Raw genomic sequence first — 22,131 nt, forward strand, 5'->3', positions numbered from 1 at the left:
CATTGGACCAGGCAGTGTCCACTCTTTAAAGCTCTTGTGTTCCTGTACATTGGAATTGCCAACCAAGTCATGATGTGACCAGTTCAGATATTTTTAAAAGTTCCATTTCTTCTCATTTCTTTGTCTCCATCATATCTGCTCTAATAATCAGATTATTAGCTAAATGTCTTTAACATAGAACATAAAAAAGTACAGCACAGTACAGGCCCTTCAGCCCACAATGTTATGCCAACCCTCAAACCTGCCTCCCATATAAGCCCCCACCTTAAATTCCTCCATATACCTGTCTAGTAGTCTCTTAAACTTCACTAGTGTATCTGCCTCCACAACTGACTCAGGCAGAGCATTCCACACACCAACCACTCTCTGAGTAAAAAACCTTCCTCTAATATCCCCCTTGAACTTCCCACCCTTTACCTTAAAGCCATGTCTTCTTGTATTGAGCAGTGATGCCCTGGAGAAGAGGCGCTGGCTATCCACTCTACCTATTCCTCTTATTATCTTGTGCACCTCTATCATGTCTCCTCTCATCCTCCTTCTCTCCAAAGAGTAAAGCCCTAGCTCCCTTAATCTCTGATCATATTGCATACTCTCTAAACCCGGCAGCATCCTGGTAACTCTGCTCTGTACCCTTTCCAATGCTTCCACATCCTTCCTATAGTGAGGCGACCAGAACTGGACACAGTACTCCAAGTGTGACCTAACCAGAGTTTTATAGAGCTGCATCATTACATCGCGACTCTTAAACTCTATCCCTCGACTTATGAAAGCTAACACCTCATAAGCTTTCTTAACTACCCTATCCACCTGTGAGGCAACTTTCAGGAATCTGTGGACGTGCACCCCCAGATCTCTCTGCTCTTCCACACTACCAAGTATCCTGCCATTTACTTTGTACTCTGCCTTGGAGTTTGTCCTTCCAAAGTGTACCACCTCACTCTTCTCTGGGTTGAACTCCATCTGCCACTTCTCAGCCCACTTCTGCATCCTATCAATGTCTCTCTGCAATCTTTGACAATCCTCTACACTATCTACAACACCACCAACCTTTGTGTCTTCCACTTTTCTTCACCATGGTTTCCACTCGGCCACAACTCACAAATTTATGCCCACTCGTCTCCCAGTCAGAGCGAGAATAGGGTCTGTTCTTTCCTTCGCTGCCTCCTCTCTGCAATTTAAAACACGCTTGTTTCCTCACTTCTCTCGTTCTGGTAAAGCGTCCTTTAAACTGCGATTCTGTTTCTCTCCCCATTGATGCTGCCTGACCTGCTGATGTCTTCCAAAACTTCCTGTTTTTGTGTCAGGTTTTCAGCATCTGCAGGTTTTTGATCCAAATAATTTATCCTCTTGTGTTGCAACAAAAGCCGCTTTATTAAGTACACCTGTACACCTGCTTGTGAATGCAAATATCTAATCAGCCAATCACGTGGCATCAATTCAATGCATAAAAGCATGGAGACATGGACAAGAGGTTCAGTTGTTGTTCAGACCAAACATTGGAATGGGGAAGAAATGTGATCTAAGTGACTTTGATCGTGGAATGATTGTCAGTGCCAGACGAGTGATTTGAGTATCTCAGAAACTGCTGATCTCCTGGTGCGAAAATTAAAAAAAAACATCCAGTGAGCATCAGTTTCTTGGGCAAAATCACCTTGTTAATGAAAGAGGTTGGAGGAGAGTAGCCAGACTGGTTCAAGCTGACAGGAAGGTGACAGTAACTAAAAAAAAACACATATTACAACAGTGGTGTACAGAAGTGTATCTCTGAATGCACAACATGTCAAACCTCGAAGTGGATGGGCTACAGCAGCAGAAGGTTATGAGTTTGCGCTGAGTGGCCATTTTATTAGATACAGCAGGTACCTAGCAAAGTGGCCACAGTGTACTATGCACAATGTTATACTCCAGTCCAGGCTTTGCTTTATTTTTAAACATACACCAGTCTTAAAAATCCAGGAAATTAATAGACATTTTACAGATCATTCATCTTACACTTCATTCTGCAATAGTCTGAAATTTAAATAGTCCACTGTGTGTGTTTTTGAAAGTAAATCTTTATTCAGTTGTTTAAACATCTGTTCAGCTCAAAAGAATCAAAAGTGAGCTTTATTTCTTTACTTTAGGTAAGACATTATTGCAAATATTTATACTTGTTTCATTTAGAAAGGAAAAAAGCTTTGTTATTTTCATGTCTAAGGTTAACAACACAATTAACAGCTCAGTTATAAATTTAGTAATGCTTTTAAACCGTTCCTCCTGCCAAACACCTCTTAAATAGCTAATAAAAGTGAGACACTAACAGGACATGATCTCCAACTGCACTATCCCCTAGAAGTCAATAAATGTCCAAATTGTTCTGCAATTTAATCCCCACCACAGACCATTGCTCCGTCCATGAATTTTAGAAGTTGTGTATAACTGAAATTCCTCATTGGTATTGTTCATCTAGTTTGGTTCTATTTTATCAAAAGAAAAAAATCACAGACAACTATAGTTCCAGCATTATATATTGTTATGAAGTAAATTATTATGTTAATTTAATATAAGATTATTATAGGTTAATGGGATCTAGGAAGCATGTGTGGCTACATCTAGAAAAAGGAATATGCTTTTAAGCTTTGAAGAATTGGAGATTTTTTCAAATCGATGAGGCATTTTATTGAGAAGTGGGAGTGGATACATTGTATGGAGATCGCCGGGAAGTAAAGTGTTGCCACTGAAAGGACACCATAGTCCCACCATAGAAAAGACATTGAATTATGGATAATAGGAACTGGAGTGGGCTTTGTTGGCCTTTCAAGCTGCTCCACCATTGAGTACAGTCATTGCTGACCTTCTATGAATTCCTGTTCAATACCCACATGACTTTTGCAACTAGAGATCTAACTCCCTCTCTCTTAAATATTTACTCAATGACTTAGTCTTGACCCCAGACATCAACTGTCCATTCCCCTCCATAGATGCTGAATTCCTCCAGCTTTTCGTATATGTTACTTGATATTTCTGGCATCTGTTGTGGAGAGTACTACAAGATCACTACCAAAAAATTCTCCACATTTCAGTGCTAAAATCCTGAGTTTGGTCTAAGTACATCCTGAGTTTGGTCTAAATGTATTCTGAGTTTGGTCTAAGTACATCCTGAGTTTGGTCTAAATGTATTCTGAGTTTGGTCTAAGTACATCCTGAGTTTGGTCTAAATGTATTCTGAGTTTGGTCTAAGTATATCCTGAGTACGGTTTAAGATCCCTCGCCAGCATATGATCCTCCATTCATTCAGCCTGTTGTGTCCAGTCTGGATTTTACATATCAATCCGATCTTCCCTCATTTGTCTTTTCCATAGATGCTGCCTGGGCTGCTGAGTTCCTTCAGCACCTTGGGTATGTTCCAGAATTCTGAACCTCTGAATCTCTGGTGCAAAAATTCGTTCATGATCATTATAGCCTCTGTTAGATGCAAGTTCAAGTTTATTGTCATGGGCATAAATACCAGAGTACAATTGCCGTTTGCAGCAGCAGCAGCAGCACATGTTAAACCCATGTGACCAATTAATCTACTAATCCTTACATTTTTGGAATGCGGGAGGAAACCAGAATACCCGGAGGAAACTGGCATGATCATGGGGAGATCGTACAAGCTCCTTACAGACAGAATCAGAAATTGAACCCTGGATGCAATGAAGCATTATGCCAACTGCTAAGCTAACGTGCCAAATGAACATAAATTATATTTAACTTACAGAACACAATGAATAAAAATAACATAACAACATTGGTGCAAGTTGAGATAAGTAGAGTCCTAGGAAGAATTAGGGATTCAAGGACCTGACTGCAGCCAGGAATCAGGTCTGTGTCTCAGGTAAGGAAACTAAATATGGAGGGAGGAGAAGATGGCGGCGCGACGCAGCACGTGCAGCCGTTCAGATTTGATATCGTATCTGTGAAGTAGGATGCCGTGCACAATCCTGATTTGATAGAGACAGACGTGAAGAAGCACTGAGGAACATCTGGAGTAACTTCTGAAATGCTTGCTTCGCTGCCACTGCTACTGCGTGATCGAGAATCTCCGGAGGAAAGGCCCCAAATCCTCGGCCTTGGGTATCACCTGATGCCGGGGCCGGGGTCAAAACGCTCGGCAGAGATGGTGCCCGGTGCATCGGTGTTGGGGAGCTGGTCGGAGGCTCGGAGATTAAGTCGGACTATGGTCGGATGCTTCCAGGATGCTGCATCGGCAAGTTTGCAGCGCTGGAGGTTTACCGTCTGCGTGCGATGATGGGACTTTCGAGAGACTCTGTGATTTTACCATGCCCGTGGTCTGTTCTTATCAAATTGCGGTATTGCTTTGCACTGTTGTAACTATATGTTATAATTATGTGGTTTCTGTCAGTTTTTCAGTCTTGGTTTGTCGTGTGCCTCTGTGATATCATTCTGGAAAAACATTGTATCATTTCTTAATGCATGCATTACTAAATGACAATAAAAGAGGGCTGTATGTCCTCATAATCTAATCTAAATCAGAATACAGTGCCACAGGGTATTCTCCCCAAGGTGCTATGCAATGCCTCTGGTTTAAACTGTTTCATGTGATGCTGAAGGCTCCAGTGCAGCAGTGCAATAAACTTTGAGCAATAGTTGAAAACTTACCAATGGGCATTTGATTGGATAAGCTCCTAAATATAGACATAGGCGGCAGAACAGAGAGTAGAGAGGGCAATGGGCACTAGAATGGGAGTGTTAAGTCAAGATGCCAAGATCCAGAATCATAGAACTACCCAGTATGAAAGCAGGCTTTTCAGCCCAACAGCCCCTTGCTGGTCTTCAGATCCGGGTGCGGGTAGATGGGACAAAGCAGAAGCTTGGGTCAACACAGACAAGATGGGTCAAAGGGCCTGTTTCTTTTCTGTAGTACTCTATGACTCTACACTAATCCTATATTCAACCCATCTCAATTTCCCCAAGTTCCTATCAAACCCCCTTTGACCCTGTGGTCCACCTGCAGTATACATTAAGAACAAGTTACAACAACCTGCTTAACCCATCAACCTGCCATCTTAGGGATGCGGGAGGATATCAGAGAATCCCAAGGAAACTATGTGGGTAAAAGTACGGACTTGGCACAGAACATCAACAGTATCTCTGGAGCAAAAATATAGCCGCTCTACTCACTTTGTTCCTCCAGGGATACTGGGGCTATTGTCCTCAGAGCATTAGGGTTTAGAGGAGATTCAATCAAGGTGGATAAGAACCTGAATGATTGAGACAGAGTAATGAGAGAGAAGCTGTTCCCAAGAGTGGATTGTCAAGGATTAGAAGACACAGCTTTTTGCCAAAGGATACTAGGAGTTTATAGTCATAGTCATAGTCATACTTTATTGATCCCGGGGGAAAATGGCTTTCATTACAGTTGCACCATAAATAATAAATAGTAATAAAACCATAAATAGTTAAATAGTAATATGTAAATTATGCCAGGAAATAAGTCCAGGACCAGCCTATTGGCTCAGCGTGTCTGACCCTCCAAGGGAGGAGTTGTAAAGTTTGATGGCCACAGGCAGGAATGACTTCCTATGACGCTCTGTGTTGCATCTTGATGGAATGAGTCTCTGGCTGAATGTACTCCTGTGCCCACCCAGTACATTATGTAGTGGATGGGAGACATTGTCCAAGATGGCATGTAACTTGGACAGCATCCTCTTTTCAGACAGCACCGTCAGAGTCCAGTTCCATCCCTACAACATCACTGGCCTTACGAATGAGGAAGAACTTGTTAATCACAGAATAGTTATGGTGGACAGAGTGTCAATCAGTGTCTTCAACAGGCAATTGGATAGACATTAAAGAGAGAGTAATAGAAATTTGGGGGATGGCACTGGTGAGGTTGCTCTACTCAGACCTGGCATAGACTGGATGGGGAAAATGGCCTTTTTCTCAGCTGTAACAATGCCACAATTCAATTGGTGGTTGGGTTTTGGTGCAGGTACATGAATCCCGCACCATACTAAGGCAAGGAGGATGCGTCATCCGACCAGTTAGGGAAAAGTTTAGGCATAACATGTCACATGTTAGCTAATGGGTGGCAGAGGTAGAGAACTACTCAATAGTCCATGCCTCAGAAAGTGGGCCTTGAAAAATCGAGGATGAAGATCGGACATTGAGAGGTAATAGTGAAGAGATCTGAGACAGAGGGAAAGAATAACTTGTTGCGGAAAGGGGTTTAAAATGAATAGAAACGTGAGAGAGATTTAGAGCATTGTACAGACAGGGTGGGGAGCTCTATGAGATCAAACCAGAACATAAAATAGTCAAAGGGCTTTCATTATTTTCATTTTGACTTACTTTTAACTGTGCATTTTTCAAGAACAAATGGTGTCACAGCAGCGTAGTGATTAGTGTGATATATTACAGCTTGGGGCATCGGAGTTCAATTCTGATGCTGTCTGTGAGAAGTTTGTCCTGACTGAGCTCATGGGTTTCCTCTAGGTGCTCTGGTTTCTTCCCACAGTCCAAAGTTCAAGTTCAAATTTAATTGTCATGCACGAATACAGACAAAAAATACAGTATTTCTCCAGGGCCAATGTGCAAAACAGTACCAATCATCATGCACAGCACAAGGCACATAAAGCACAGAAAATTATGATAGCACAAACAAATAATAATGTAGTCCAAGTTCCTGGGTGTCACATCCTGTAGATTAATGATGCATGGAACGTTGCGGGCAAGGACAAGCCCGCGGGAGTCCATTCACCTCATGCCAGTGCAGCCACAGATGAACGCAATCCAGCTTGTCTTTCACCAAGTGAACACTGGGGGGCAGCACTGACAGGAGAAGCCAGAGCCCAACCCATCATTGGTTAGAATTGATTAGTAGGTTGATTGATCATTGTAAATTTCCTGTGAGTATGTAAGGGTTAATTAAACAGGTGGGTTGGTGGGTGGTGTGGCTCGTTGGGCCAGAAGGGCCGGCTCCACGCTCTGGCTCTAAATAAATAAACTAAAACTACAAAAAATTATGTTATAGACAGAAAATGTTGGATATACTCAGCAGGTCAGGTAGCCTCTGTGGTGAGAGAGATAAAGGTAACAGTTTAACAATTCTGAGGGCTATAGAAGTGGCAGTCTAAAGAGAAAAAGTATCACAGAGTTATACAGCACAGAAACAGGCCATTCAGCCCATGTCAATGCCACCCCTGTACATATCTACATTCATCTCATATATGCAAGAGATTCTGCAAATGCTGAAAATCTGGAGCAACAAACACAAAATACCGGAGGAACTTAGCAGGTCAGGCAGCATCTCTGGAGGGGAGTGAACAGTTGATGTTTCATGCTGGGAGCCTTAATCAGGAATGGTAAGGCAGGGGTAAGTGTTGTCTTCCTGTCAGCTTGAACCAGTCTGCCCATTCTCCTCTGACCTCTCTTATTAACAAGGCATTTTCACCTACAAAACTGCCACTTGCTGCATGTTTTGTGTTTTTTCATATCACTCTCTGCTAACTATAGAAACTGTTGTGCATTAAAATCCCAGATCAGCAGTTTCTGAAATACTCAAACCACATCACCTGGCACCAACAATCATTTCACAGCCAAAGTCTCTCAGATTAAAAAGGATCTAATGCTTTCCTGGCATATATGATGAATAACCTCTTCTTAAGCTTCCGGCCAAGCACAGGTATCAATTTTAACTGTCATTTCGATGCCAAATTCTGCCATCTTCGTCAGTGATGATGCCTGGGCATGTCTAGTCTGGTGGTATTCAAGAAGCACAGGAGTGTATCTGTTTGGGTTACTCGGAGAAATCAGTGGTAGCAGAACATTGTGTTTGCAATGGTCATAGAATTGACTTTGAAGCACCATATTACTGTTCCATGCCAATGGCTTTTGGGATCACCTGGTGAAAGAAGCCATTGAAATAAAACTAGAGGAGAAGAATTTTAACAAAGACGAGGATCTCGCTCTGAGTAAGAACTGGAATTCGATTGTAAACAAGGTGGGACAGCGGAAACCCAATTGGATGAGGACTTACCAATCAGGAGAGAGGACTAATGGACGACGGAGGTATAAATACCCCTGGACTAAACATGCACAGACATCATCCCTGATGAAGATGGCAGGGTTGGCCATCAAAATGTCAGTTAAAATCAATACTTGTACCCGGCTGGAGGCCCAAGAAGAGTTTATTCATCATTTAGATCACATTTCTTCCCCATTATAATGTTTGGTCTGAACAACAAACAGACCTCCTGCTCATGTCTGCATGCTTTTATTGAGGTGTTGCCACAGGATTGGCTGATTAGATATTTGCATTAATGACCAGGTGCACAGGTGTACTTAATAAAGTGACCACAGGGTGTATGTTATCATAGGTGAATCAATAACAATCAAGCTATAGTGAAGTTATGAGGCAGACCTCACACTGCACATCAGGGGCAGCAAAGTTTGAAATATAGACACATGAGCAAGTGTTCTGACTTGGATTATCAGCTTGCAGATAATTATATGAAAATAATTCGATCATCCAATGTTGTCTGTGCAGAAGTCTCAAACACACTGCAAGAGTTACTGCTCTTTTTTTTATATTTTTGGTACTGATTATGTCTCTATAGGAGTGGGAGAGATCTGCTCTGCAAACTGTTGTGACAGCCTTGAGAAATGAAGTGGTGGTGTGGAGACAGGACCGAATAAGAGAGAATTCATTGGAACCGCATTGCGCTCTACTCTGATTATGATCAGTCCTTCTGCCAGTTAAAAAGCTTTCCTCCAAAAAAAGCCCCAAGCTGATGCAATAAGAGCATTATATTTTTTTTCACTTCTGAACACATGGGTCTTCAAAAGCACCACAGCTAACACCTTCGCAAATTGCATAATCAGTTGGCAACAATTTATATAAAAAATTGACTTGCTTTCACATTTTTAAGGCTGGGATATGTCAAGAGTAAACCAAAGTGTCATATTTAATACTCTGAGCCAAAACTTTCTTTGTGGTAAACTAAAATAATAGCCAATGCACTTTTGATTTATTGCCTGTTTATCTGGAATCATCCATATCGCAGCACCTTAAGTGCTCTGATGTGGTTGGTGGTTTGCAATACCTGAGAAATGAGGCTGATGTTTCAGCATATTTTTGACTTTTCTTAATTCCTAGCAAGTCCTAACTCTGAAGTCAGTTATATCACTTCACCAAACCTCACACCTCTGAACGCGTGAGAGCTCTTCCACAAATGTATAAGATTGTAATTGCTTCTGGCTTTCAAGTTCCAGCAAATACAAGAAGCTTTGAATTTGGAAGGCACAACCTCAGAATTGAGTCATTTTAGAACAATGATGAGGAGGAATTTCTTTAGCCAGTTGGTGGTGAATCTGTGGAATTCATTGTCATAGATGGCTGTGAAAGTTAAGTCACTGGGTATATTTAGACTGGAAGTTGAAACGTTTTTGACTAGTAAGGATGTCAAAACATACGGGGAGAAAGCAAGAATATGGGTTTGAGAGGGTAATAAATCAGCCATGATGGCATAGTGGAGCAAACTCGATTGGCCGAATGACCTAATTCTGCTCCAGTGTTTGGCTCACTGCTCCACAAGGTTTACTTGTCTCGGCACTGAACTGACACTGCGGCTGTGGCCTGCAAGCTTTCACACTCACCTCAGCATTGAACTGACTCCATGGTAACGCCCAGTAGCCATCACAGTCCTGGACCAGATTCACTTGCCCCAGTGTGGCTGTGGACTCATATTCTGTGCTATTCATTTACTTTTCATTGTTTGCACAATTCAGTCTTTTTTTCGCACATTGGTTGGTCAAGGGTCTGTCGTCTGTTTTTTTTTAACGGGTTCTATTATGTTTCTCTGTTTTGTGGCTGGCTGTAAGAAGATGAATCTCAAGGTTGTATATAGTATGCATACTTTGATAATAAGTGTACTTAAAACTTTGAACTTTGATGTCTTATGATACAGTGAATGTTTTAAATTAGATTAGGTTCAACTTTATTGTCATTTTGCCGAGTACAGATACAAAGCCAATGAAATGCAGTTAGCATCTAACCAGAAATGCAAAGAATAGTGTTATTTACAAAATAACTACGAATAAAAAGTAAGTGCTACAGCACACAAATATAAAAGTACTGAGACAGTACAATATGGGTGCAAACTGCTTAGCGCTGTGATGTGAGGGTCAACAAGGTCATAGGCTCAGGGAAGAAGCTCTTCCTGTGCCTGCTGGTGCGGGAGCGGAGGCTCCTGTAGCGCCTACCGGATGGGAGGAGAGTAAAAAGTCCATGGTTAGGGTGAGATGCATCCTTGATAATGCTTTTTGCCCTGCCCAGGCAGCATTTATGGTAGGTGTTCTCAACGGTGGGCAATTGGGTGCCGATAATCCACTGGGCAGTTTTCACCACACGCTGGAGTGCTTTGCGGTCCGATACAGGACAATTGCCATACCACACTGAGATGCAGTTGGTGATTATGCTCTCAATGGTACAGCGGTAAGAGTCCGTCAGTATCCTGGGACAGAGGTGAGCTTTCTTGATGCTCCGCAGGAAATAAAGGCGCTGTTACGCCCTTTTGATCAGAATGGAGGAGTTCGGGGACCAGGTGAGATCCTCGGAAATGTGGACACCAAGGAATTTGAAGCTTGATACACGCTCCATTACAGCGCCATTGAATGTAATACTGCTGTCCACTCTAACCAATTGTTTTATACTATAATTTCTTCAAACAATGCTCTATAATTTCAAAGTTATTTTCTTCTAATCTGTGACAGAGGAATGTAAGTATGAAGAATGCTTGCCTTTTATTTTGCACTCTGACTATATTGTAATCATTTAATGAGTAAATAAAATTTGCATTGGAGGTGCCACAATCTGTAACGTATAAAGTTTCAGGACTACACCTGGAATATCGTGTTCAGTTCTGGTTACCTCATTATTAGAAGAATGTAGGAGCTTTAGAGGGTGCAGAGGAGATTTACCAGAACACTGCCTAGACTAGAGGACATTTATTCTGAAGGTAGGCTGAGTGATCGAGGGATTTTCTCATTGGACCGAAGGAGGATGACTGGTGACCTGACAGAGGTGTACAAGATTATAAGAGGCATAGATTGAATGGACAGCCATGGACATTTTCCCAGGGTGGAAATGATTAATACAAGGGGACATTATTTTAGAGTGGTTGGAAGAAAGTAAAGGGTGGATGTCAGGGATAAGTTATTTAACACAAGGAGTGGTAGGTGCATGAAGCATCCTTCCAGGGATGCTGGTAGAGGTAAATATCTTAGGGACATTTAAGAAGCTCTTAGAAAGGCACATGAATGATAGAAATCTGGAAGGTTATATTAGAGGTAAGGGTTAGATTGATCTTAGAGTAGGTTAACAAGCCAGCACAACGTCAAAAGCTCTGGGACTCAATTCTCCAACTAATGAAGGCCATCATACTGTATACCTTCTCAACTAAAAATAGTGTTGAATGAAATGATCATGGAACTACTTGTGTTATGGTTTAGGGTGGTGCTGGTGACTTTAGACTTTATTACAGATATACTTTCCTTATCTTCTCTGCAGTGGTCAAGGTAGGTTTGGATGAAAATGGTAATATTCTCCATATGTGTGGATAGTTAGAGGCTTTTTCCCAGGGCTGAAATGGTTGCCACAAGATGACACAGGCTTAAAGTGCTGGGGAGTAGGTACAGAGGAGTTGTCAGGGCTAAGTTTTTTACTCAGAATGGTGAGTGTGAGGAATGAGCTGCTGGCAACGGTGGTGGAGGCGGATACGATAGGGTCTTTTAAGAGACGTTTGGATAGGTACATGGAGCTTAGAAAGATAGAGGGCTATGGGGGAATCTAGTTATTTCTAAGGTAGGGACATGTTCTGCACAACTTTGTGGGCCAAAGGGCCTGTATTGTGCTGTAGATTTTCTATGTTTCTATGTTTTTCTATGACTTTGTCCCACACACAACATCAGAAGACAGTGTTCTATACTATCTCCAAGAAAACTCAGAGCCTTTGATGGACAACTTTCTACTCTACACTTGTCTTCCAGACTATTCCAAAACCAAATCTGAAAGTCTCATCTGCTTTTGTTAGTTTATCAAAGCTTAGAGCTCTTTCGAATCTTTTGTTAATGCTTTTAAATTAAATATTTTTTTTTGCTGAGAGTTTGTTCTGCTAATCTCTGAAAAGAAATAAAAGACAAGACCTTGTTAGTCTTTCCAGACAGCCCTCAGTTTGTCTGTCAAGTTCCCTCAGAGCTCTGCAGAATTCACAATGATTGCACCAGGTGGCATTTTTCCAGACACCAGTGTAAAAAAATGTTCTTAATCCTCGAGGCTGGATTGTGTTAGTTTTGACAGGATGTCCTTTTGTCTTCCAAAGTGTGTAATGGCTCTACATTCATCTAATCCTTTTATTATTTTAAATTCAAAATTGTAATCCCTCTTGCCCATCATTATGATGCAAAGAAAGCAATTTTCAGTCCTTACCCTAATTTCCCCAGGAGAGCAGAGCCTGGAAATCATCGCTGGCAACGTTTGACATGCAACTATTTATACCCATCACGTACTAGATACCTCCTGCTCATGGTGTTCTGCTGCTGAAGCCCATCCACTTCAAGATTCGACGTCTTGTGCATTGAAGGATGCTCTTCTGCACACCATTCTTGTAATATGTGGTTACTTGAGTTACTGATACCTTCCTGTCACTTAGACCAGTCTGACGATTCTCCTCTGACCTCTCTCATTAACAAAGTGTTTTCACCCACAGAACTGCTGCTCACTGGATGTTTTTTTTTTGTTTTTCACATCAATCTCTATAAACTCTAGGGACTGTCATTTGTGAAAATCCCAGGAGATTAGCAGTTTCTGAGATACTCAAACCAACTCATCTGGCACCAACAATCATTCCACAGTCAAAGTCACTGAGATTGCATTTTTTTCCCATTCTGATGTTTGTTCTGAATAACAACTGAATCTGCTGATACACACACAAAATGCAGCAGGCCAGGCAGCATCTATAGGAAGATGTACAGTCGACGTTTTGGGCCGAGATCCTTTGTCAGGACTAACTGAAAGAAGAGATAGTAAGAGATTTGAAAGTGGGAGGGGGAGATCCGAAATGATAGGAGAAGACAGGAGGGGGAGGGATAGAGCTAAGAGCTGGAAAGTTGATTGGCAAAAGGAATACAAGGCTGACCATGTCTCCTGATCATGTCTGCATGCCTTTATTGTGGTGCTGCCTCATGACTGGCTGATTGGATATTTGCATTAATGGGCAGATCGACTAAATAAAGTGGCCATTGAGTGTATTTGTCAAACTATGAATGTGGACACTTTGTCATTAAGCTGACTATTAATCAAAAAATAATTTGCAGCAAAGGTAATGTAATAAATGATGGGGACCTCAGTTTGCATATAGAATGAGTAGTTTTGGATGTGGACTACAGTTTTTGATGGACCTAGGTATTGTTCTCTGGGGGTTTTTGCTATTGTTTGCTTGGTGGGTAGTGGGAGCTGATGCTTTCTGCTGGAACGAGTGAGGGAAGGATGATGTTTTGCTGCTGCTTGTGTGTGGGAGGGGGGAGGAGGCCTTGGGGTTCTAATGTTTTCAGTCACTCTTTCTTAGGGGATTTTCTTCTGTTTTGTGGATGTCTGTGAAGAATAAGAATTTCAGGTTGTATGTTGCATACATTCTCTGATAGTAAATGGAACCATTGAACCATTGAAATTAAATTAGCAAAAGTAACTTGGAGAAGCTTCACAGAATTGGTTCAGGATGATGATACGTCATAGGACCAGCTAGGGATCAGTCTATTTTAGAACTTGTCTTGTCAAATGATGCAGGTTCAATCAGAAACCTCATTGCAATGGGACCTGCTGCATAAATGTGCTCACCCAGTGATCAAATTTACACAGTTTGAGAGTGACACACTGAAGCCTAAAATGAGAACTTTGAATCAAAAGCAAATTAAAAAAAGATTAGTGGAATGAGCATGTGTAAACCGAGATGATTTGGTAATTTGATTTATTATAGTCTCCTATATTGAGATATAGTGTTTTGAATTCTATCCATAAAGATCATTTCAGAACATCGGAATATTAAGGTAATAAAAGGGAAAACAATAATAGAATGCAATCTAACAATTACAGAGAATGTGCAGTGCAGGCAGATAATAAGGTGCAAATCTACTCTGTTATAGTCTTTCCATTGCAAGATCTACACTCTGTGGGGAAGAGAGTCCTTCCTTTGCTTCTTCACGGTGATAATACAAAAGGAGGAAACGTACAACTTTGTGAAGAATAATACTAATCCTGAGGATTATCAGAAAACTGCAAAGGACAGTCAGTAATTGGAAAAGGGGAATTGGTAAATGAGTGGCATGGTAGCATAGTGGTTAGCATGAGGCTTTACAGTACAGGTGACTAAAGTTCAATTCCCACTGCTGCCTGTAAGGAGTTTGTCTGTTCCCCCGGCGTCCGCATGGGCTTCCTCTGGCAGCTCCTGTATCCTCCCACAGTCCAAAGATGTAACAGTTGGTAGGTGAATTGATTGTCAGAAATTGTCCTGTGGTTAAGCTAGGATTAAAATCGGGGTTTGTTGGCTGGCGTGACTTGAGGGTCCGGAAGGGCCTATTCCCTGCAACATCTCAATAGGTAAATAAATATTGACAAGAAATGTGGCTCCTTGGTCTTTATGTATATTCATGGCTGAGCTAATAGGCTTCAGGAGATTGAAAAAATCAGGGCAGATGGAGCTCTGGTTAACAAGGCAGTGTATCAACCGAATTATCTGCCCCCACTCAAAAATTTTTCATGTTTTATTTGAAAAGCATGTGCAATATTCTATTACTCTTCAATCCCATGGCAGTTCAAAAAAACGTTTTAATTGACTGACTCTCAGGTACTTGAGGGCTGTCATCTAAGTTGTGTTGGTTGTAGTTCACAGCACGTTTCCATGTACGTATGATAAATAACTGAATCTGACTCTGGGTCCATGATCCCAAGAGCACTATCTCATTATTCCTTTTTATGAACTATTTATTTATTTTGATGTTTATAATAATTTTTAAGTCTGTACACTGTACTGCAAAACAACGAATTTCATGTCATATAATTCACGGATGATAAACATGACCTCTGAGGAACACAGGATTTCTTTATTAAGAATACAGCCAAGGGTTATGTAATTGTGTTATTTTTATTTATTTATTTAAAGATACAGCACAGAATAGGCCTTTCCAGCCCTCTGAGCCGCGCTGGTCAGCAACTCCCGACAACTCCAATTTAACTTGGACCTAACCACTGGATAATTTACAATGACCAATTAAACTACTTGGTACGACTTTGAACTGTGGGAGTAAACCTAGTGAAAACCCATGCCTTTCAAGTTGAGGATGTATAGACTCCTTACAGAGGACACTGGAATTGAACCCTGACCTCCAACGCCCTAACCTGTAATAGCGTCGCCGCTAACCACTACACTACCATTGCTAAAGTGAATGAAATGAATTTTTACCTCGCTAGTAGACTGGCTTAGCAACTCAGAAAGACTAATAGAGGCTTCGGCAATTAGTCATAAGTAAACAAATACTCTTTCAATGGCTTTTTAAGGTAAATTGGAGTTGTCGCAGGTTGACTGTGCAGTTAAGAAGGCATACGGTGTATTGGCCTTCATCAACCGTAGGATTGTGTTCAAGAGTCAAGAGGTATATAGAACCCAGGTCAGACCCCATATGGAGTACTGTGCTCAATTCTGGTCACCTCACCACATGAATGTTGTGGAAACTATAGGAAGGGTGCAGAGGGGATTTACAATTATGTTGCCTGGATTGGGGATTATGCCCTATGAGAATAGGTTGAGTGAACTTGGCCATTTCTCCTTGGAACGATGGAGGATGAGAGGTGACCTAATAAAGATGTATAAGATGATGAGAGGCATTGATCATGTGGATAGTCAGAGGCTTTTTCCCAGGGCTGAAATGGCTAACATGAGTGGGCACAGTTTTACGGTGCTTGGAAGTAGGCACAGAGGGGATGTCAAGGGTAAGTTTTTTACGTGGAGAGTGGTGAGTGCGTGGAATGGGCTGCCGGCGACGATGGTGGAGGCGGATACAATAGGATCTTTTAAGACAATCTTGGACGGGTACATGGAGCTTAGAAAAATAGTGGGCTATGGGTAAACCTAGGTAATTTCTAAGGTAAGTACATGTTCAGCACAGATTTGTGGGTTGAAGGTCCTGTATGGTGCTGTAGGATTTCTATGTTTCTATGTACATGACAAGATCAAACCCATCTGAAAGTGATAACATCATATGTAAACCTGGTTCCAATAAAAATATTCAATTTATGGTGGTATCTTTTTTTAATTAGGTATCATAATTCATTCGGTAAGAACAAATAACACTACTTAATATGTTTTATTTTAAGATCAAAAGCAGGAAAGGTCTGTGTGCTAATTATATTATTTTTGTCTAATCCTACCTGGATGCATCACAGCTCAGTATGACATTTGCTCTGCCCAAGACCACAAGATATTGCAGAGAATTGTAATTAGCAGCTCAGAACATCACACAAACCGGCCACCACTCCTCCGATGCCATTTAACATTTCTGCAGCCTTGGGAAAGAAGCAACATAAATCAACAATCCCACCAATGCCAGTCGTTCTCTCTTCTCACCTGCCTGTCCCATGGGGCAAAGGTTTGGGCGCACAAGTCACCAGGCTCAAGGACCTGCGTTAACAGACTTTTGAATGGATCTCTCATCTTAAAGGTGAACTCTTGTTCTAGCAATCAATCACACTGTGGCCCTTGTACTTTATCTGTCTACCTGCACTGCACTTTCTCTGTAACTGGTACTCCATATTCTGCATTCTATTTCCCTTCGTACTACCTCGACCTACTTGTTTATGGAGTAATCTCTGGATGGTCCACAAAAAAGCTTTTCACTGCATCACGGTACATACTGTATGACAATAATAAGCAAATACCAATAATTACACACACTTGGCATCGTAGCGTAGCTGTTAGTGTAATTGATCAACAGTGCTAGCTGCATAAGATTGAGGTTTGATTTTCCTCCCGCTGTCTGCAAGGCATTTATACGTTCTCTCTGTGCCCATGTGGGTTTCCCCCAGGAACTTCAGGTTCCTTCCACATTCCAAAGACATACAGTTTAGGGTTGGTGAATTGAGGGCATGGTATGTTGGCACCAGAAACATGGTGACACTTGTGGGCTGCTCTGCACAATTCGCACTGATTTAATGCAAAATTATGCATTTCACCATATGCTTCGATGTGCATATGACAAATAAAGGCAATCTTATCTTATTTTCTTCACACATAATGTTGATTCAAGTGCCACAGACTCCAAGAGTGCACATCGTGGCTGTGCCTTCATTACCTATGGCTGGCAAATGAGATATTACTGCACCTGCCTTTGTAAAGGGTGCAAGCACTCCTGATAGTCTGTTGCTTCCAGTTTGTAGTAAATGTAAACACAAGAGGTTCTGAAGGTACTGGAAATCCAAAGGAGCGAACACAAAATGCTGGAGAAACTCAGTAGATCAGACAACATCTGTGGCGAAGAATGAACAATTGACATTTCAGAATGAGACTCTTCAGGGCTTTCTCAGCCCGAAATGTCAACCGTTCATTCCTCTCCATTGATTCTGCCTGACCTGCTGAGTTTCTCCAGCATTTTGCGTGTGTTCCTTCATATTAAATGTGTTCATTAGAATCCATTTGTATCTGTATCAATCAACATGGGGAGAAGAAACAATTGAATAAATGTAGAACTAGTATAATTGGATGGTTAATGGTTGGCGTGCTCTCAGTGGTCTGAAGAGCCAGTTTTTACACTATATCTCTCTTTGATTAGATTATGAGGACACTCAGTCCTCATTTATTATCATTTAGAAATGCGTGCATTAAAAAATGATACAATGTTCCTCCTGAGAGATATCACAGAAACACAGAACAAACCAACACTAACTGACTAAACCACATAATTACAACATATAGTTACAACAGTGCAAAGCAATACTGTAATTTGATAAAGAGCAGACCATGGGCACGGTAAAAAAAAGTCTCAAGTCCCGATAGCCTCATCTTCTCACGCAGACGGTAGAAGGGAGAAACTCTCCTTGCCATGAACCTCCAAGCGCCGCAAACTCGCCGAGGCCGCACAATTGGAAGCACCCGACCGCAGCCGACTCTGAGTCCGTCCGAAAACTTCGAGCCTCCGACCAGCCCTCCGACACCGAGCACCAAGCTCCATCTCTGCCGAGCGCTTTGACCCCTCCCCGGCCGCCGAGTAATAAGCAAAGCGGAGAACTCGGGGCCTTCCTCTCCAGAGATTCTGGATCACACAGTAGCAGCAGCAGCGAAACAGGCATTTCAGAAGTTTCACCAGATGTTCCTCCGTGCTCCCACGTCTGTCTCCATCAAACCAGGATTGTGCACGGCACCCTACTTGACAGATAGCAGATATCACTCACCGGAGTGGCCGCTGCAAGCTGTGTCATGCTGCCATTTTCTCCTCCTTTATGATTCTGACATAACTTCTAGCCCTGTGAACTCTATCCTTTTCCATTTCTGTTCTCTTTGGCAGACCCCACTTCCTTTGACCTCTGTTAACAGCTTTGCCTTCAGCTGTCTTGGTTCAATGCTACAAAATTATACCCTGTCTCAGCTGTTCCTTCCTTAATTAAAGCATATTTCTTTTGACCAAACCATTAATCATTCATCTTTTTGTGGTTTAGTGTCAAAACTTGTATGAACACTTTTCCAAGAAACAAATTACCACAATTCTCTCCATTGAAGCCACGATTTCTGATCATTTACCTAATGCTTCTGTATTCTCCACTGCTTATATACTTAAGACCATCACCCCTATTGGGGCATACGCCACCAATAGCCCTCACCTTTGTCCTCTGTGCTGAGCCAGTAAAAGATTGATCAGCCCTGTGGCTTCAACGGACTTGAGATTTTCACCTCATGATTTCATATGTCTTCTAGTCCAAGATCCTTTCTTTCCCATAGATGAAGTCTCTAGAGCTTTTACTGGAGTTTCTGTAACATTGGGATGGGGTTGTTAACCCCATGCCCAACCCTCCTCCATTTGCAACGGGGTTTGGGACCGTCCATGGTCGAGGTGCATTCTCCATGTTCAACTCATATTTTGATAGCTGACGGAATGTTTCTGTGTGAGTTGTTTAACTTGGTTGTGAGAAGTATACTTGCAAACAATGAAACATTGTAGGACAAATATCTACTCTGTATACCCTAGTTCTGTTAAATATTTTTCAATTTTGGCACTAATTCCATAATCATCAATCTCTTGTAAGGTAATTTTGCCAAGTACCTCTTGCAAGTTATTACATATTTATTGGATCACTCCCATCAGAAACTTTAGACCCACCTCCAAAAAAGATGGTAAAAATTTGTGCAGTTTAATTTTTACTTACATATATATTGGCTTTCATTTATTTGGATTTGTTTTCCTAGACATTGCTCACAATATTATGTAATGGTGTTGAATATATTTTTGCTAAAATTGTTGGCTTGTTAAATCAGTTCCAGCATTGCTTCTCTGGTCTTGGAGGGCTAATGTAGCATTCTCATTCCTGCATGTCGACCAGTACACAACCAGTGCTGTATTTTGAGGAATGAGTTCAAGAATCATTCTATATTAGTCACTGGAATCTCTCATTGATGAATCTTTAACAAATCTCATTGTACTACTTCCCAAGTATGAGGAGAGATCTCAAATGGCGTCTCTCAATGAGCAAGAGATCAATAATGAAAACAGCAAAGGAGTTTAGTGGGATCGTTCTTCATTCCACAAACAAAATGGATGAGGCATCAGGGATTGTGTAGAGAAGACAATTATTAAAGAAGGAGATGGCATTGAGGGAGTATATTCAGTATAACGGTTGTTCTGCTATTGATTTTTGTTCCATGAATTTCCCTTCGTGAAAATTGTCCCTGACTGTGACCTGTGTTTGGCTCTTAAATCAAAGCGCTTCTTCATATTCTGTACCAAGTATGTCAAAATGATTTTATTTAGTATAATTCCAAGATTTCTCTCCTCAGTGACACTTCAGTAATCTTCAGTCAAAATTCTGATTTTAGCCTTTTTGTATAGTTCTCTATCACGCTTTCATTTACCTCCACACTTCAGTGTAAGTCTGTCTGAATTCTTTTTTCTCCCCAGTGCCTCTAATGTACTGTGTGAAAAGTATATTTAGCTGCTTATAAACCAGTTTGCCAACTAATCTAACTTTTCTGCTGTTGGAATCACTTGTTCATATGTCAGAAGGTTTTATCCTGTCCATTGAATTAGATATGTTCATGACCATTTGGTTTGAAGCCACTTTTATATGCACTGTGTTTGTGTGGATATTCTTTATTAGTAAGTATTGGAGAGCTCACAGGAGGTGGGTCAGAATGTTTCAATGCTCGATCTTTGCAGCTGATTCAGTGGTAACAATGAGTGTTGCAGATTGATTTGGCCTGGTGTTTGGAAAGAATGTTGATCATTACCTACCTTGAAAAGACAAGGCACCACTTGGCATCAGCTGTAAGGCAAAAACACGGAGAAATGGGATCAACTTGCAACTTATTATGGGAACACAAGCTGTTTCTTCTTATACGCTCTTAGAATCTGCTATTTCCTACATCCTACTCTATCATGACATTGAAATCTGATCTTTTCAATATGTGTCTAATTCTAATTTTAAATATATAGATCTAGCACAACAAAGGGCTTAACATCACAAATATGCATTCAATCGCCCCTTCATTAAACCTCTACCCAATAAAGTGGCCACTGAGTGAATATACGAGGGGTGATTGATAAGTTTGTGGCCTAACAAAGGAGTCAATTTTAGAAAACTTAGCACATTTATTTTTCAACATAGTCCCCTCCTACATTTACACACTTAGTCCAGCGGTCGTGGGGCATACGGATCTTGGACCTCCAGAAAGTGTCCACAGCAGGGGTAATTGATAAGTTCGTGGCCTAAGGTAGAAGGAGATGAGTTATACAGCTCTCATTACATTCACATGCAGTTCAACTCTTTGAGTGATTGTGCAGAAAGTTTGAAGTTAATAAATTATCAGTTAATAACTCATCAGGGGTGATTGATAAGCTCGTGGCCTAAGGTAGAAGGAGATGAGTTATTAACTTCAAACTTTCTGCATAATCACAAAGAGTTGAACTGCATGTGCATGTAACAAGAGCTGTATAACTCATTTCCTTCTACCTTAGGCCACGAACTTATCAATCACCCCCTGCTGTGGACACTTCCTGGAGGTCCAAGATCTGTATGCTCAATGACCACTGGACTAAGTGTGTAAATGTAGGAGGGGACTATGTTGAAAAATAAATGTGCTAAGTTTTCTAAAATTGACTCCTTCTACCTTAGGCCACAAACATATCAATCACTCCTCGTATGTTCATGGTCTTCTGCTGCTGTAGCTCATCCACTTCAAGGCTCGACATGTTGTGCATTCAGAGATGCTCTTCTGCACCCCACTGTCGTAACGCATGGTTATCTGAGTTACTGTCACCTTCCTGTCAGCTTGAACCAGTCTGACCATTCTCCTCTGACCTCTCCCACTACAAAGGTGTTTTCGCCCACAGGACTACTGCTCAGTGGATATTTTCTGTTTCTTGCACCACTCTCTGCGAACTCTAGATACTGTTATGTGTGAAAATCCCAGGAGGTCAGCAGTTACTGGGATTTTCAAACTGCTCTGTCAGGCACCAACAATCATTCCATGGTCAAAGTCACACAGACATGACTTTTCTCCCCATTCTGATGTTTGGCCAGAACCAGCAACTGAGCCTCTTGTCCATGTTTGCAGCGAGTTGTTGCCGCATGATTGGTTGATGAGATAGTTGCATTAGTAGAGCACGTATACGGGTGCACCTAATAAAGTAACCACTGAGATATGACATATTAAAATCCTTTCATCATCTATGTCAGTCATTACTATTTGGTTCGGTAAAGCACTCTCTCACAATATACGAAAAGTACAGAGAATTGTCAGGTCATTGGTTGCAGTCGACCATCACCGCAGGACTTGTATATGTCTGGGAAAACGAAGCGGGCACAAAATATCATTGCAGGCACTACCACACTTT

The 22,131-nt window shown here is 41.4% G+C and overlaps 1 long non-coding RNA gene across 1 annotated transcript in view; it reads left to right on the top strand.

The window, feature by feature from the left end:
• Window positions 1–9,040, top strand: part of LOC140212128 (uncharacterized) — a 30,097-nt gene extending 21,057 nt beyond the window's left edge. The window contains exon 6 of the long non-coding RNA XR_011889647.1: window positions 8,601–9,040. This is a non-coding gene — a long non-coding RNA (uncharacterized lncRNA). The remainder of the gene's footprint in view (window positions 1–8,600) is intronic.
• Window positions 9,041–22,131: the final 13,091 nt, after the last annotated feature.

Source organism: Mobula birostris, chromosome 18 (genome assembly GCF_030028105.1).
Source record: "Mobula birostris isolate sMobBir1 chromosome 18, sMobBir1.hap1, whole genome shotgun sequence".
In the NCBI taxonomy this organism is placed as follows: Eukaryota; Metazoa; Chordata; class Chondrichthyes; order Myliobatiformes; family Myliobatidae; genus Mobula; species Mobula birostris.